The sequence below is a fragment of the Acinonyx jubatus genome, chromosome A2 (genome assembly GCF_027475565.1).
Source record: "Acinonyx jubatus isolate Ajub_Pintada_27869175 chromosome A2, VMU_Ajub_asm_v1.0, whole genome shotgun sequence".
NCBI lineage: Eukaryota > Metazoa > Chordata > Mammalia > Carnivora > Felidae > Acinonyx > Acinonyx jubatus.
In genome coordinates this window covers 52,690,978-52,706,677 of record NC_069383.1, presented here as the reverse complement: position 1 = coordinate 52,706,677, position 15,700 = coordinate 52,690,978, and positions in this window count along the sequence as shown.

Sequence of the window (15,700 nt, the reverse complement as noted above, 5' to 3'; positions counted from 1 at the left end):
CAATTTTAACAGTTTTCTAAAAGTTTACAGCAACAAAGATGATTCATTGCAAACATCTGTCAAAGCTATTCCTTTTTGTCCTTTCACTTTATAAAACTAGAGTTTGAACTCCTGAACAAACTCCTGTCATCTTCTGAGTCCCTTAAAATTGTATAAATTCTAATAATTTTATAAATTCACATCTTAACATCTATGAAATCAGGATATGTCTGCAATCACTATCAGCCAGGTGCAGTTACGACATAGATGTAATGGTCAGAGGTAAATGTGGTCATAGCTGTTCAAATTGTCATCACTTCAACTGAGTTAAACACATTATTGGTACCACATATGTTGAATGTAGTTGATCTTCAGAATGACCTACAGAATGGATGCCAGTAGTTTGGTAGATAATCCCAGAGATCATTGAGAACACTCTTTTTTTTTTTTTTAAGATTTTATTTTTTTCAAGTAATCCCCATAGCCAACATGGGGCTCAAACTCATGACCCCCAGATCAAGAGTCACATGCTCTGCTGACCGAGCTGGTCAGATGCCCCAGGGAGCACTCTTAAGCAATGCTGCGTCACCAACATCCCTGATGGCACGGAGGATGAGATTATGTAGAAAAAGTCTAAGTTATAGAAAGTATTGTATCTGAGTTTGATCAGAAGTGATTTTCTTTCATTATAATTCATAAAATAATGATGTATTTTTATAACCGGTAGCATTAATTGATACTGATGAAATACTGTAGCTATTAACTTAGCTTATTATGTGTTAATGTTAGTGCTTGTTATGTTTTGGCCAGGCATAGTTGGAAGGGTTTTACGTGGATTGTTTTAGTTTAATCTTCACCAGAACTCTACAAGGTAGGTATATTTATTATCCATGTTCTTACAAATGAGGAAATTGAGCCCAGAGAAACTAACATTCCTAGGGTTTTGTTCCTCATAAGGGATGGTGGCAAGATTGGGGCAGTGTAGTTCTAGAGCAAGGGTTTTAAGCACTACACTGAACTGTTTCCTATTAGGAGTAACACTTTTTGGCCCATGGCATATGCTATCTTATTTTGAAATTTCTTTTTTTTGTGTTTTGTCTCCTCGCCTAGACCATGTAGATCACTAAGCCTAGAAAAATAAATATTTTTATTGGTCTCACATTTGGGTCTTCAACACCTTGGCATTGTGCCCACTTAATGCTTGTTGAATGTCCTGGGATAGAACAGAATTTTACATTCTATGTTCAGACTTGGTTTTAGGGTATAGCCTTCCTCTAGGGGCTATGTCACAGCTAATTACATTGCAAGAAACAGAAACATATAGTGGAATTTTTGCCTTTTTTGGTAGGCCATTATCCAACGCCTTACCTGCATGGTGAATCTCTTATTAGATGGCAACTTTTGGGGATACTGTGCTGTGCTCCCCTCCTTGGTTGCCCCAGAAGGGAGTTCCCTTCTCTTCTACTCTTTGTAGCTGGAACACTGGCAGGTGACCACCTTAGGACTGACCTTTCAGTCTCTTAAACCTGGAGCTTTAAGTCTGGAGCAAATGATGCCTAGGTGAAGAGACTGTTTTTGTTTAAAAAAATTTTTTTTTAATGTTTATTTATTTTTGACAGAGAGAGAGACAGAGCATGATCAGGGGAGGGGCAGAGAGAGAGGGAGACACAGAATCTGAAGCAGGCTCCAGGCTCTGAGCTGTCAGCACAGAGCCTGACGCGGGGCTCAAACTCACAGACCGCGAGATCATGACCTGAGCAGAAGTCAGATGCTCAACCGACTGAGCCACCCAGGTGCCCTGAGAGACTGTTAAGATTCACTAAATGTACCTGTGAAGCTAGCAATGTCACAGAGCAGTGGTGGAGGTGTTCTGACCAGGTCATCCTTGTTAAAAGACAGTCGTTGGCCCCCTGGACACTCCAGTGAAGCCTCAATTCTTATCTATCTTCTCACTTTTGTTTTATAGTGTCTTATTGACTCACTGAATCCCTGATATATTTCCTTTTTTTTCTTAAGATAATTAGAATCAGTTTCTGTTGCCTGCGATCAGGAAATCCTACTGATCCCTTTAATCAAGATGCCTTCAGAAAAGGTACATTTGTTATAGGGATACAGAAGTGTCTTATGGAACTCATTTCATATAGACCTTCCCTGTATAAAATAGTTCCCATGCCCCTTGCCACTCTCCATCTTATCTTGATTTACTGTTCCTCATAGTATTTATCATCCTCTGCTATAGCATCCATTTGTTTATTGCCTTCACTGGACTCTCACTCCAGTAGAGCAGGGACTGCTATTTTCCCAGAATCTGGTTTATTGCTGAATAAATACTTACATAAATGAATCCAAAGGCTGAAACCAAATTGATGTTTATAAGGGACTGGAACTGAAAACCATCAGGACTGGGGCAGGTCTCTCCCAAGGGTTAATCTTTAGGCCCATGTGTTTGTCTTTCTCTTTCCAATTACTTTTCTTATTTTAGGTAAACTCTATGCCCAACATGGGGCTTGAACTCAAGACCCCCAAATCAAGAGTTACGTCTGGCATGCTCTACTGACTGAGCCAGCCAGACACCCCTCTTTCCATCTACTTTTTTGCTTTTCTCTACAGACTACTCTGAGGGGAGGGAGGAATAAAGAGAAACAAGATGCTTTAAACCAGAAGTTTCCAAATCTGGTGGCTCATGAGAATTGTTGCAGAATCATTTTAAAAACATTGATTCTTGGGCCTCACTCAAGACCCCCTGAATAAAAATTTCCATGAATTGGGTTCTGGAAACTTGAATAATTTTAAAATCCATATTTAGTGAGTCAGGTAGTGAATTATAGTTTGGTCGAGAACCTCTGCCCTGAGCAAATCAATCTTTTCCCAAAATATTGTATAGGATTGACTCCTTTTTTTTAATGTTTATTTATTTATTTTGAGAGAGAGAGAGGGAGGGAAAAAGAGAGAGAGAGAAAGAGAGTGAGTGAGCCAGGGAGGGGCAGAGAGGGAGGAGAGAGAGAATCCCAAGCAGGCTATGCACTGTCAGCATGGAGCCTGATGCAGGGCTTGACCTCAGGTATTGTGAGATCATGACCTGAGCCAAAATCAAGAGTTGATGCTTAACTGGTTAAGCCACCTAGGTGCCCCTAAGGTTGACTTCCTTGACAAATGTTTATTTGGAACACCTAATATAAGTGAGGCACTGGTGTAGATAATAGGAAATTGTAGGAAAGAAAACTAAAGTCCCCAACATTCTTATGGTTGCTCCCATACACAGGAAAAGGGAGGGAAATGCTTTTAGTTTTTCATCCCATTACACAGCTATTCAGAAAACAGACTGCTACTATTATTGAAAGAGTAGAGTCCTCGAGATGTCAGCAAGCATGTGCGTGCATGAACATGGTGGATATGTGAGCAGGAGAGGGGCAGAGAGAAAGGGAAAGAGAGAGAGAATCCCAAGCAGGCTCCACACTTTAAGCATAGAGCCCCAAATGGGGCTTGATCTCATGAAACATGAGATCATGACCTGAGCTGAAATCAAGTCGGATGCTTAACTGACTGAGCTACCCAGGTGTTCCTCAAAAGATCTAATTTCTAATCTTGACTCTGCCACCAACAGTCTGTGTCTCCTTGGGCAAGTCATGTCCCTACTCTGAGCCTTTGTTTCCTCAACAAAGAAACTGAGATAATATCTTCTTTGTGTACCTCTCAGAGTGTTATAAAAATTAGATGAGATAATGCAAAAATGCTTTGAAAATTCTACAAATGTTAGCTGCTATGTTTTACCCACATATGTTATTGCCTCTGTACTTGTATAGAACATTTTGGTTATGAGTTCCCAATAGTGTTGGTAACAGAAGAATAGGGATCCAAAGTTAACAATGTCCTTTCATGATTGAACTTTTTCATCCACCAGATGGTCTGAGTTAAGCACATTATAAACATTATATTATCTTGTATTTCTGTAATATCACTGGTATCATATCATTTAGTAATATCTATATTGCTCTTTAATTACTCTCCTTGTTGGGCTTGTTTCCCCAAACACCTTGTAAAATCATTAAGCATGGGCCTGTTTTGTGCTTGGCTTGTTCTCCAAGGCACTAGCCATAAAGCTGGGCAGTTGGTGCTCCATAAATACTTGTGTGTGGAGTGACTGAATTGACAGTTATTTGTATGATAACTGAGAGTATGTGCCCTGCTTGTTATCATCAGCCATAAGAGCAGGGAGGCAAGAAGTGAGGAGAGAGTGTCGTTAATGCCTGCTAGTTTTTCTCTTTATTCCCTCCCTCTCATTTTTTGGTGGAATCTGAGAGAGATGGCTGACAGGATGTGGGTGGGAATAGATGGATCCGACAGGGACTGAGTTTCAAGGTTGCATCTATCTGTTCTGCCAAAGGATTGATCTGAGTAGTGTGCAATGGGGAATGTATTGGAATGTGTGAATTTTATAGAACACGTTAAAATGGAATGTATGACAGACAAAGCTCTCGGGATTATACAAATTAAACACAATGAGGTTAGGTAATGCGTAGACCAAAATATTGATAAACTCTGCACTATGTAACATCTTTTCTGAAATTCACAGTGTCATACATCTTGATTGACTAGATCTTATAATTAACCTGACAAAAATCAGAGATACCTATATATTAAACATTTATTTTATTTTATTTTTAATTTTAAGTTTTAATTTTAATTCCAGTTAGTTAACATATAATATTTGTTTTAGGTGTATAATATAGTGATTCAACACCTCCACACAACACCCTGTGCTCATCATGACAAATGAACTCCTTAATCCCCATCACCTATTTTGCCCATCACCCCCATAACTAACCTTTTTTAATGAATGGGTAAACTAAGACATAGCCATGGAAAGTAGCTTAATCCTTGGGATTAATCAAACACAATTATTAAAAATTGAATCCTTTTTATCTAAATTAGACTATTTGGAGGATGTAATTTCTTTTTTAAAAAATTATTTATTTATTTATCTTGAAAGGGAGAATTCCAAATGACCTGAGCTGAAAACAGGAGTCATATACTTAACCGACTGAACCACCTAGGAGTCCCTGGAGGATTTAACTTCTAAATCTAGTTCCTTGTGTGGAAAAAAAATGTATAGTAATGAGTTTTGAATGCTATAGAATTCATCATTCCATTTACTTTACAGTGGGTACTCATTCTGAATTTTAAAATAATGAGCAAAATGTAGGTAATTTTGTGGTTAGGTACATTAGCAAAAAAAGATAAATATTTGCCCCTTCTCTTTGGTTAAAATCTAACCTACTGAGTGTGTGTGAGTATGACCTCGAGTCTGGTAGGAAATACAGTGGTCATTATGATCTTGATAATTTGGATGTTCATCTTTGCCTTTTTTTAAAATATGAAATTTATTGTCAAGGTGGTTTCCATACAACACCCAGTGCTCATCCCAACAGGTGCCCTCCTCAATGCCCATCACCCACTTTCCCCTCCCTTTCACCCCCCATCAACCCTCAGTTTATTCTCAGTTTTTAAGAGTCTCTTGTGGTTTGCCTTCTTCCCTCTCTGTGTCTTTTTTTCCCCCCCTCCCCTTCCCCATGGTTTTCTGTTAAGTTCCTCAGGATCCACATAAGAGTGAAAACACATGGTATCTGTCTTTCTCTGTATGACTTATTTTACTTAGCGTAACACTCTCCAGTTCCATCCATGTTGCTACAAGAGGCCATATTTCATTCTTTCTCATTGCCAAGTAGTATTCCATTGTATATTTAAACCACAACTTCTTTATCCACTCATCAGTTGATGGACATTTAGGCTCTTTCCATAATTTGGCTATTGTTGACAGTGCTGCTATAAACATTGGGGTACAAGTGCCCCTATGCATCAGCACTCCTGTATCCTTTGGGTAAATTCCTAGCAGTGCTATTGCTGGGTCATAGGGTAGATCTATTTTTAATTTTTTGAGGACCCTCACACTGTTTTCCAGAGTGGCTGCACCAGTTTGCATTCCCACCAACAGTGCAAGAGGGTTCCCGTTTCTCCACATCCTCTCCAGCATCTATAGTCTCCTGATTTGTTCATTTTAGCCACTCTGACTGGCGTGAGGTGATAATCTCATTGTGGTTTTGATTTGTATTTCCCTGATGAAGAGTAACATTGAGCATCTTTTCATGTGCCTGTTGGTCACCTGGACGTCTTCTTTAGAGAAGTGTCTATTCATGTCTTCTTCCCATTTCTTCACTGGATTATATGTTTTTCGAGTGTGGAGTTTGGTGAGTTCTTTATATATTTTGGATACTAGCCCTTTGTCCGATATGTCATTTGCAAATATCTTTTCCCATTCCATTGGTTGCCTTTTAGTTTTGTTGATTGTTTCCTTGGCAGTGCAGTAGCTTTTTATCTTGATGAGGTCCCAATAGTTCATTTTTGCTTTTAATTCCCTTGCCTTTGGGGATGTGTCAAGGAAGAAATTGCTACAGCTGAGGTCAGAGAGGTTTTTTTCCTGCTTTCTCCTCTAGGGTTTTGATGGTTTCCTGTCTCACATTCAGGTCCTTTATCCATTTTGAGTTTATTTTTGTGAATGGTGTAAGAAAGTGGTCTAGTTTCATTCTTCTGCATGTTGCTGTCTAGTTCTCCCAGCACCATTTGTGAAAGAGACTCTCTTTTTTCCATTGGATATTCTTTCCTGCTTTGTCAAAGATGAGTTGGCCATACTTTTGTGGGTCCAGTTCTGGAGTCTCTATTCTATTCCATTGGTCTATGTGTCTGTTTTTGTGCCAATACCATGCTGTCTTGATGATTACAGCTTTGTAGTAGAGGCTAAAGTCTGGGATTGTGATGCCTCCCGCTTTGGTCTTCTTCAATATTACTTTGGCTGTTCAGGTCCTTTTGTGGTTCCATATGAATTTTAGGATTGCTTGTTCTAGCTTTGAGAAGAATGCTGGTGCAATTTTGATTGGGATTGTATTGAATGGGTAGATTGCTTTGGGTAGTATTGACATTTTGACAATATTTATTCTTCCAATCCATGAGCATGGAATATATTTCCAATTCTTCGTGTCTTCTTCAATTTCCTTCATAAGCTTTCTATAGTTTTCAGCATACAGATCTTGTACATCTTTGGTTAGGTTTATTCCTAGGTATTTTATGCTTCTTGGTGCAATTGTGAATGGGATCAGTTTCTTTATTTGTCTTTCTGTTGCTTCATTATTAGTGTATAAGAATGCAACTGATTTCTGTACATTAATTTTGTATCCTGCAACTTTGTTGAATTCATGTATCAGTTCTAGCAGACTTTTGGTGGAGTCTGTCGGGTTTTCCATGTATAGTATCATCTCATCTGCAAAAAGTGAGAGCTTGACTTCATCTTTGCCAATTTTGATGCCTTTGATTTCCTTTTGTTGTCTGATTGCTGATGCTACCACTCCAACACTATGTTAAACAACAGCGGTGAGAGTGGACATCCCTGTCGTATTCCTGATCTCAGGGGGAAAGCTCTCAGTTTTTCCCCATTGAGGATAATATTAGCTGTGGGCTTTTCATAAATGGCTTTTATGATGTTTACGTATGTTCCTTCTATCCCAACTTTCTTGAGGGTTTTTATTAAGAAAGGATGCTGAATTTTGTCAAATGCTTTTTCTGCATTGATTGACAGGATCATATGGTTCTTATCTTTTCTTTTATTAATGTGATGTATCACATTGATTCATTTGCGAATATTGAACCAGCCCTGAAGCCCAGGAATGAATTCCACTTGATCATGGTGAGTAATTCCTTTCGTATGCTGTTGAATTCGATTTGCTAGTATCTTGTTGAGAATTTTTGCATCCATATTCATCGGGGATATTGGCCTGTAGTTTTCTTTTTTTGCTGGGTCTCTGTCTGGTTTGGGAATAAAAGTAATGCTGGCTTCATAGAATAAGTCTGGAAGTTTTTCTTCCCTTTCTATTTTTTGGAACAGCTTGAGAAGGATAGGTATTATCTTTGCTTTAAATGTCTGGTAGAATTCCCCCAGGGAAGCCATTTGGTCCTGGACTCTTATTTGTTGGGAGATTTTTGATAACTGATTCCATTTTTTTTGCTGGTTATGGGTCTGTTCAAATTTTCTATTTCTTCCTGTTTGAGTTTTGGAAGTGGGTGGGTGCTTATGAATTGGTCCATTTCTTCCAGGTTGTCCAGCTTGTTGGCATATAATTTTTCATAATATTCCCTGATAATTGCTTGTATTTCTGAGGGATTGGTTGTAATAATTCCATTTTCAGTCATGATTTTATCTATTCAGGTCCTCTCCCTTTTCTTTTTGAGAAGCCTGGCTAGAGATTTATCAATCTTGTTTATTTTTTCAAAAAACCAACTCTTGGTTTCATTGATCTGCTCTACAGTTTTTTTTAGATTCTATATTGTTTATTTCTGCTCTGATATTCATTATTTCTCTTCTTCTGCTGGGTTTGGGGTGTCTTTACTGTTCTGCTTCTATTTCCTTTAGGTGTGCTGTTAGATTTTGTATTTGGGATTTTTCTTGTTTCTGGAGATAGGCCTGGATTGCAATGCATTTTCCTCTCAGGACTGCCTTTGCTGCATCCCAAAGCATTTGGATTATTGTATTTTCATTTTCATTTGTTTCCATATATATTTTAATTTCTTCTCTAACTGCCTGGTTGACCCATTCATTCTTTAGTAGGGTGTTCTTTACATTGAGGTTTTCCAGACTTTTTCCTGTGGTTGATTTCAAGTTTCATAGCATTGTGGTCTGTGTGCATGGTATGGTCTTAATTCTTTTATACTTATTGTTTGACCCAGTATGTGATCTATCTTGGAGAATGTTCCATGGGCACTGGAGAAGAAAGTATATTCTGCTGCTTTGGGATGCAGCATCTCTGACTTTTTTTGCAATTTATATCTGGGAGTTTAAATGAATAAGATCTGTTTCCTGTAAAGTAGGCTACATTTCAATTGTGTGAGATATGATGAGTTCCTAGTATAAGGGGCATATGTATCTCAGCCCAAACTCTTGCTTACACTTTTTTTTTGTTAATTTTATTAAGTTTTAACTGCAGTATAGCTAACATAAAGTTTTATATTAATTTCAGATGTACAGTATAGTGATTCAACAATTCTATACATTACTCAGTTCTCATCATGACAAGTGCACTCTTGGGGCGCCTTGGTGGCCCGATCATTTGGGCATCTGATTTCGGCTTAGGTCATGATCTCATGGTTTGTGAGTTTGGGCCCGCGCAGGTCTCTGTGCTGACAGCTTGGAGCCTGCAGCTTGCAGGCATTTAATAAGTAAAACAAAAACAAAAACAAAAACAAACAAACAAAAAAACAAGTGCACTCTTTAATCTCCATCACCTATTTCACCCATTCCCCTCCCCCCACCTTCCTTCTGGTAACCATCAGTTTATTCTCTATAGTGAAGAGTCTGTTTCTTGGTTTGTCTCTCTCTCTCTCTTTTTCCTTTGTTGATTTGTTTTGTTTCTTAAATTCCACATATGAGTGAAAACATATGATATTTGTCTTTCTCTGAGTGACTTATTTTGCTTAAGCGTTATACTCTCTAGCTCCATTCATGCTATTGCAAATAGCAAGATTTCATTCTTTTTTATGGTTGAATAATATTCCTCTGTGTGTGTGTGTGTGTGTGTGTGTGTGTGTGTGTGTGTGTGTATCACATTTTCTTCATTCATCCATCAGTGAATGCTTAGGCTGCTTCCCTAATTTGGCTGTTGTAAATAATGTTGCAATAAACATAGGGGTGGGTGGGTGCATATATCCTTTCAAATTAGCGTTTCATTAAAAAAAAACCTCTTTAGTAAATACCTAGTAGTAGGATTACTAGATCATAGGATAGTTCTATTTTTAAGTTTTTGAGGAGACTCCATAATGTTTTCCACAGTGGCTGTACCCGTTTGCATTCCCACCAACTGTGCAGGAGTGTTCCTTTTTCTCCATGTCTTTGCCAACTCTTGTTGTTTCTTGTGTTTTTGATTTTAGCCATCTGACAGGTATAAAGTGATATTTCATTGTGGTTTTGATTTGCATTTCCCTGATGATAAGTGGTGTTGAGCATCTTTTCATGTGTCTGTTGGCCATCTTCTTATACTTTTGATTAGAAGCTTTTCCTGTGGTTGCCAGGCTCCTCTCACATCCTCAAACCCCAAAGAAGAAAGGCATTCCAGGGTGATCCCTCCCCTAGCATGTGAAGCTCCCTCAGATGAAAGAAACACTTTGATATACTATACTGGAAAATAGAACTGTCCATGAAGGGTCAGGCAAATCACAGAAACATCATGATGGAGGAAGAACAAAGATTCCATTAACTTGAACGTGCTCTTTAGTCCTTACCAACAACCGTTATGTCTTTCAGAGAGGCTCCCTTCATTTCTCATCTGTCTCTCCTTCCTCCTGTTCTCCCCTTTTCAAACTCTCAGGAAAGAGCCACATCTCCCTACAGGTTTAGTCCAGAGTTCTTTGTATGGCCTTGGCAAATCTGAGCAATACGTCAGGTCTGAGCTGTGTCCTGCTGTCTCATAAATAAGAGTAGAAAAAGGTCCTCCAATTCCAATTCTTTCTCCCAGTTCAGTTTCTCTTTCCTTGAGAGACAACATGATTAGCCCCTGGAAAGGTGATTTTTCTTATTAGCATAATATTCCTAGTCTTGTCTTTTAGGAATAGACTACCTTTTCACTCTTATATTGCTAACAAGGCACTTTCCTATCTGAGACTTCAACTCTGATTAAATTTATTTGAGAAGCTGATTACATTCTTTGGATTCCACTTCTTGCTTTGATAAGTGAATGTGAGGATTTTGGCAATACATCTCATTCCATCTAAGAAAATTGTTTCTAAGTTGTAAGGTGCTAGAAAAGATAATGATCATTATTATAATCTCTCAAATCTTCCAAATTAATTTTCTCTTTGTCCACCAAGATGTGGGATAGAATAGAGGTGGTAAGAAATCTTGAAAACAGCATTGAATGAAACTTGGCCAAGGAAATCTCTGTCAAACAGCATTTATTAAATATAAATGATGTCCAGCGATTTTGCATATGAGGTCAGCAGGAGGATTCATTCATTCACCATATATTTACTGAGTGCCTTCTACCAGTGTCTGCTAACAGTGGATAATAATCTATCTGTTCTCATTTATTATTATCAGTCTAATATAGGAGATTGATTTAACATACATAAATACTACATGACAAGATAGAGTCTCATAGGCAAATTCATAACCATCTCTTCATCTTAGAACTTTTCAAAGTAAGTAAAAGTTCCTTAGTTTGGCATTTGAGGCCCTCTAAGTTCTTGCTCTGTACTACCTTTTTTTTTTTTTCTCTTCCCCATATATCTCCTTAGCAATATTGTCCAATAGAAGTATACTGTAAACCACAAATGCAATTTTATTTTATTTTTTAGAGAGAGAGAGAGAGGGCACAAGTGAGCGAGGGGAAGAGAGAGAGGGAGGGAGGGAGAGAGAGAGAAAAGCAGGGCTCATCCGGGGATCATCGTGTTTTTACCTGAAGCAGGGTTCATGCTCACCCAAAACAGGGCTTGAGCTCACCAAAAGCGGGGCTCCTCCTCACTGAATGTGAGACTTCAACTCACCAAATGTGAGATCATGACCTTAGTCAAAGTCAGATGCTTAACGACTGAGCCACCCAGGCACCCTGTAGTCTTATTTGAAAAGTAAAATGTAGCGAGTGAATTAGTTTGAATAATATATTTTATTTAACTGAATATATCCAAAATATTATCATGCTAACATATAATCAGTATTTTATAACTATTAGAGATATTTTACTTTCTTTTGTATTTCTTCAAAATTTGGTGTGTAGATTATACTTAACAGTTCATCTCAATTCAGACTAGCCACATGGCAAGTTCTAAAAAGCCACATATATCTAGTGGCTACTGTATGGGACAGCTGAGGTAATCTCTACCTAGATTATTCCATGTTTTGTGCACATGATCTGTATTCTCTCTTCCTTTATGCCAGGCTACCATGCACACTTTTCCCATTTAGACAGCAGTGACATATAGAGAAAACTGTCCGTATAGCAGATATATTCCACTGTGGCTGCTCGTATATTTATCTTCTCCTCCCTAACCCCTGCCACAAGGGACCATCTCATGATTTTACTGGTCTCAGTGTCTTCAATACTTTAACGTGATCACGATAACAATATTCCAGAGGTCTTGCCATATGCCAAGCACTATGCAATCTGCTTTACACACATTAACCCATTTTCTCATTTTAATCTCACAATGCCTCATGATGTACCCTTACTACTGCCATTTTGCAGATGGAGAAACTGAAACTTAGAGAAATTATGAAGCTTGCCTAGGGTCATTAGGCTGTAGGGCCTAGAATCGAAAGAATGTAATCTGACTCCAGATTTACGCTCTTTTATTTTTAAATAGGTAAATGTACCACATATGTGGAAAAATGCATAAATAATAAAAAGAAATATGTAGTCTAATTATCATAAAGCCCACAACAGTGTAACCACTATCTACATCAAGAAACAGAAGATTTGTGGAATTCGAACCTATTGTTTCTTCCCAGTCTCAACTCTTCTCCATAAAGTTCCTTTTGTCTTAGAGAGTCATTAACTTAACTATTTCCTTACTCTTCTCTACAGTTTTAACACCTAAGTATGCATTATTTATTCATATTTTTTAACTTTATAAAAATGGAGTGATACAGTATATATTCTTTTGTGAGTGGTTTCTTTTTAACATTATATTTTTTAAGATTCATATATATCATTGCATGTAGTTGGTTCATTTTTGTGTCATATTACATTCCATTATACAATGATACCACAATTTATCTATAATGTTACTGATAGAGGACATTGGACTGTTTATCATTTTTAGCTATACCAATAGTACTGCTATTAACATTCTTTGGCATGCATCCTGGTGCCCATGAGAGTGCCTTTCTAAGAGTTTATACCTGGAAGTGACATGCTGGCTCATGTATGGGCCTGTGTTCAACATTAGTAGATAAGGCCAAATGCTTTTTCCACACTGGTCTATTAATTTACTCTCCCTAGAGTGAAGTGAAAATTCCCATTCCTCCACTCCTAGTCAGCAGTTGTCATTTTCAGTCTTTTTTATTTTTTATTTTTTTTATTTTAGAGAGGTAGGGAGAGAGTGTGAGCGGGGGAGAGAGGCAAAGGGAAAGAGAGGGAGAGAGAGAGAGAGAGAGAGAGAGAGAGAGAGAGAGAGAGAGAGAGAGAATCTCAAGCAGCACCGTGTTCAGTGTAGAGTCTGACTTGGGGCTTGATCCCATGACCCCCAGATCATGACTTGAACCGAAATCAAGAGTCAGATGCGCAACTGACTGAGCCACCCACCCATGTGTCCCTTCAGTCTTTTTCAATTTTAGCCATTCTTGTGGGTGGTGTAGTATTCTCTTACTGTGGTTTCAATTGCCCTGTTTTCATATGAAGTTGATATTTTTTCACGTTTACTGATTATTTGGATTTCTTAGTGATTTGCCTGTTCAAATCTTTTTCTTATGATTGTAGTTCTTTATATATTCCGGATATAAGACTTTTCTTGGTCATACGTGTTATAAGTTTTTTTTTTGTTTTATTGAGATATAATTGACATTCATCTCTGTATAAGTTTAAGATGTACAGTATAATGTTGTAAATCTCTTATTAGACTCTGAGGATTGCTTTTTAACTCTTTAATGATGTCATTTGATGAAACTGAGTCTTAAATATTAATGTAGTCAAAATGATCAGATTTTCTATTATAGTTAGTATTTTTTGATTAGTTTAAAATAGCTGTCTCCTATTTTTAAAAAAAATTTTTAATGTTTATTACTTTTGAGAGAGAGACAGAGCACGAGCAGGGGAGAGGCAGAGAGAGAGACACACACAGAATCTGTAGCAGGTTCCAGGATCTGAGATGTCAGCACAGAGCCTGACGTGGGGCTTGAACTCTACACTTGATCTTAGCCAAAAGGCCGAGAAGCAATGTGGGGCTCGAACTCACTGTGAGATCATGACCTGAGCCGAAGTTGGATGCTTAACCAACTGAGCCACCCAGGCTCCCCCCCCCTTTTTTTTAAACTAAACTCTGCCCCAATGTGGGGCTTAACCTCACAACCCCAAGATCAAGAGTTGCATGCTCTACTGACTGGGCCAGCCAGGCACCCCAGGTGTGTCCCTTACTCTTGAGGTCATGGATATATGCTCCTATTTTATATTCTAAAAGCTTTGTTGTTTTGCCATTCAAATGTATGTCTATTACCCACCTGGAATTGATTTTTTTTTGAATTGATTTTTTTCAACATATACTTTTTTTTTTTTAATTTTAGAGAGAGAGAGAAGAGAGCACAAGTGGGGGAGAAAGGCACAGAGGGGGAGAGAGAGAGAGAGAGAGAGAGGGAGGGAGGAAGAATCCTAAGCTGGCTACATGCTCAGAGGGAAGCCTGATGCGGGGCTCGATCCCATGACCCTGGGATCATGACCTGAGCTGGAATCAAGAGTTGGACACTCAACCAACTGAGCCACCCAGGTGCCCGATTTTTTTAAGTTTATTTATTTTGAGAGAGAGAGAGAGCACGCAAGCAGGGGAGGGGCAGAAAGAGAGAGAATCCTAAGCAGGCTCTGCACTGTCAGTGTGGAGCCCGATGTGGAGCTCAGACTCACAAATTGTGAGATCATGACTTGAGCTGAAACCAAGAGTCAGACCCTTAACTGACTGAGCCACCCTGGTGCCCCAACTGGAATTGATTTTTGTATGTGATGTGAAGGGTATCATTTCACTGTTTTTCTTCCAAATGGGGATCTATTTGTCCTAGCACCAATTATTGAAACCATTTTTTAGGCATTGCTGTGCATCACCACCATGACAATATAAATTCCCATGTATGGGTGAGACTCTGGGCTCTTTATTCTGTTCCATTGGCATATTTGTCTCTTCTTGATCCAATATCACACTGCCTTAATTACTATGGCTTTATAATAAAACTTGATATCTGATAATACAAGTCTTCCTCTTCTTCCTCTTTTACTTTCTTCTCTTCCTCATGAGTGCTTGCCTTTGATTTTTCATAAAACTTTTAGTTGGCTAAAGTTTCACACACACACAAATACCTATTGGGAGTTGCATTGCATCCCTTGACATTTTTCAGCATTGCAATTTCTATGAACATATTATCTCTTGTTTAGGTCTTCTTCAATGTTATTTTATTATTATTTTTTTAAGTAGACTCCATGCCCAACATGGGGCTGGAACTCACAACGCTGAGCTCAAGAGTTGTATACTCTACCAACTGAGCCGAGTACCCCTTCTTCTATGTTTTTTAAAAATGTTTTCTTCATATAGATCTTGCACTTCTTTGATTTATTCCTAGGTGCTTGATATTTAATTTGAAACTATTACAAGTAGTATCTTTTTTTTTTTTTTTTTTTGAGAAAAAGAGAGAAAGAGTGAGTGAGTGGGAGGTGGGGGAGAGGGAAAGAGAGACTCTTAAGCAGGCTCCACGCCCAGCACGGAAGCTCTATGTGGGGCTGGAGCTCACCACCATGAGATCATGACCAGAGCCAGAATCAAGAGCCCCATGCTTAATCTACTACTGAGCCACCCAGGTGCTCTATTATAAGCAGTATCTTAAAAAAAAAATTAATTCTCTTTTTCCTTGGACTATAGAAATATTGATTTTTTAAAAATATGATTTTTAAATTAATCTGTTTAACTCATTAATTGTAACAATTTATCTGTG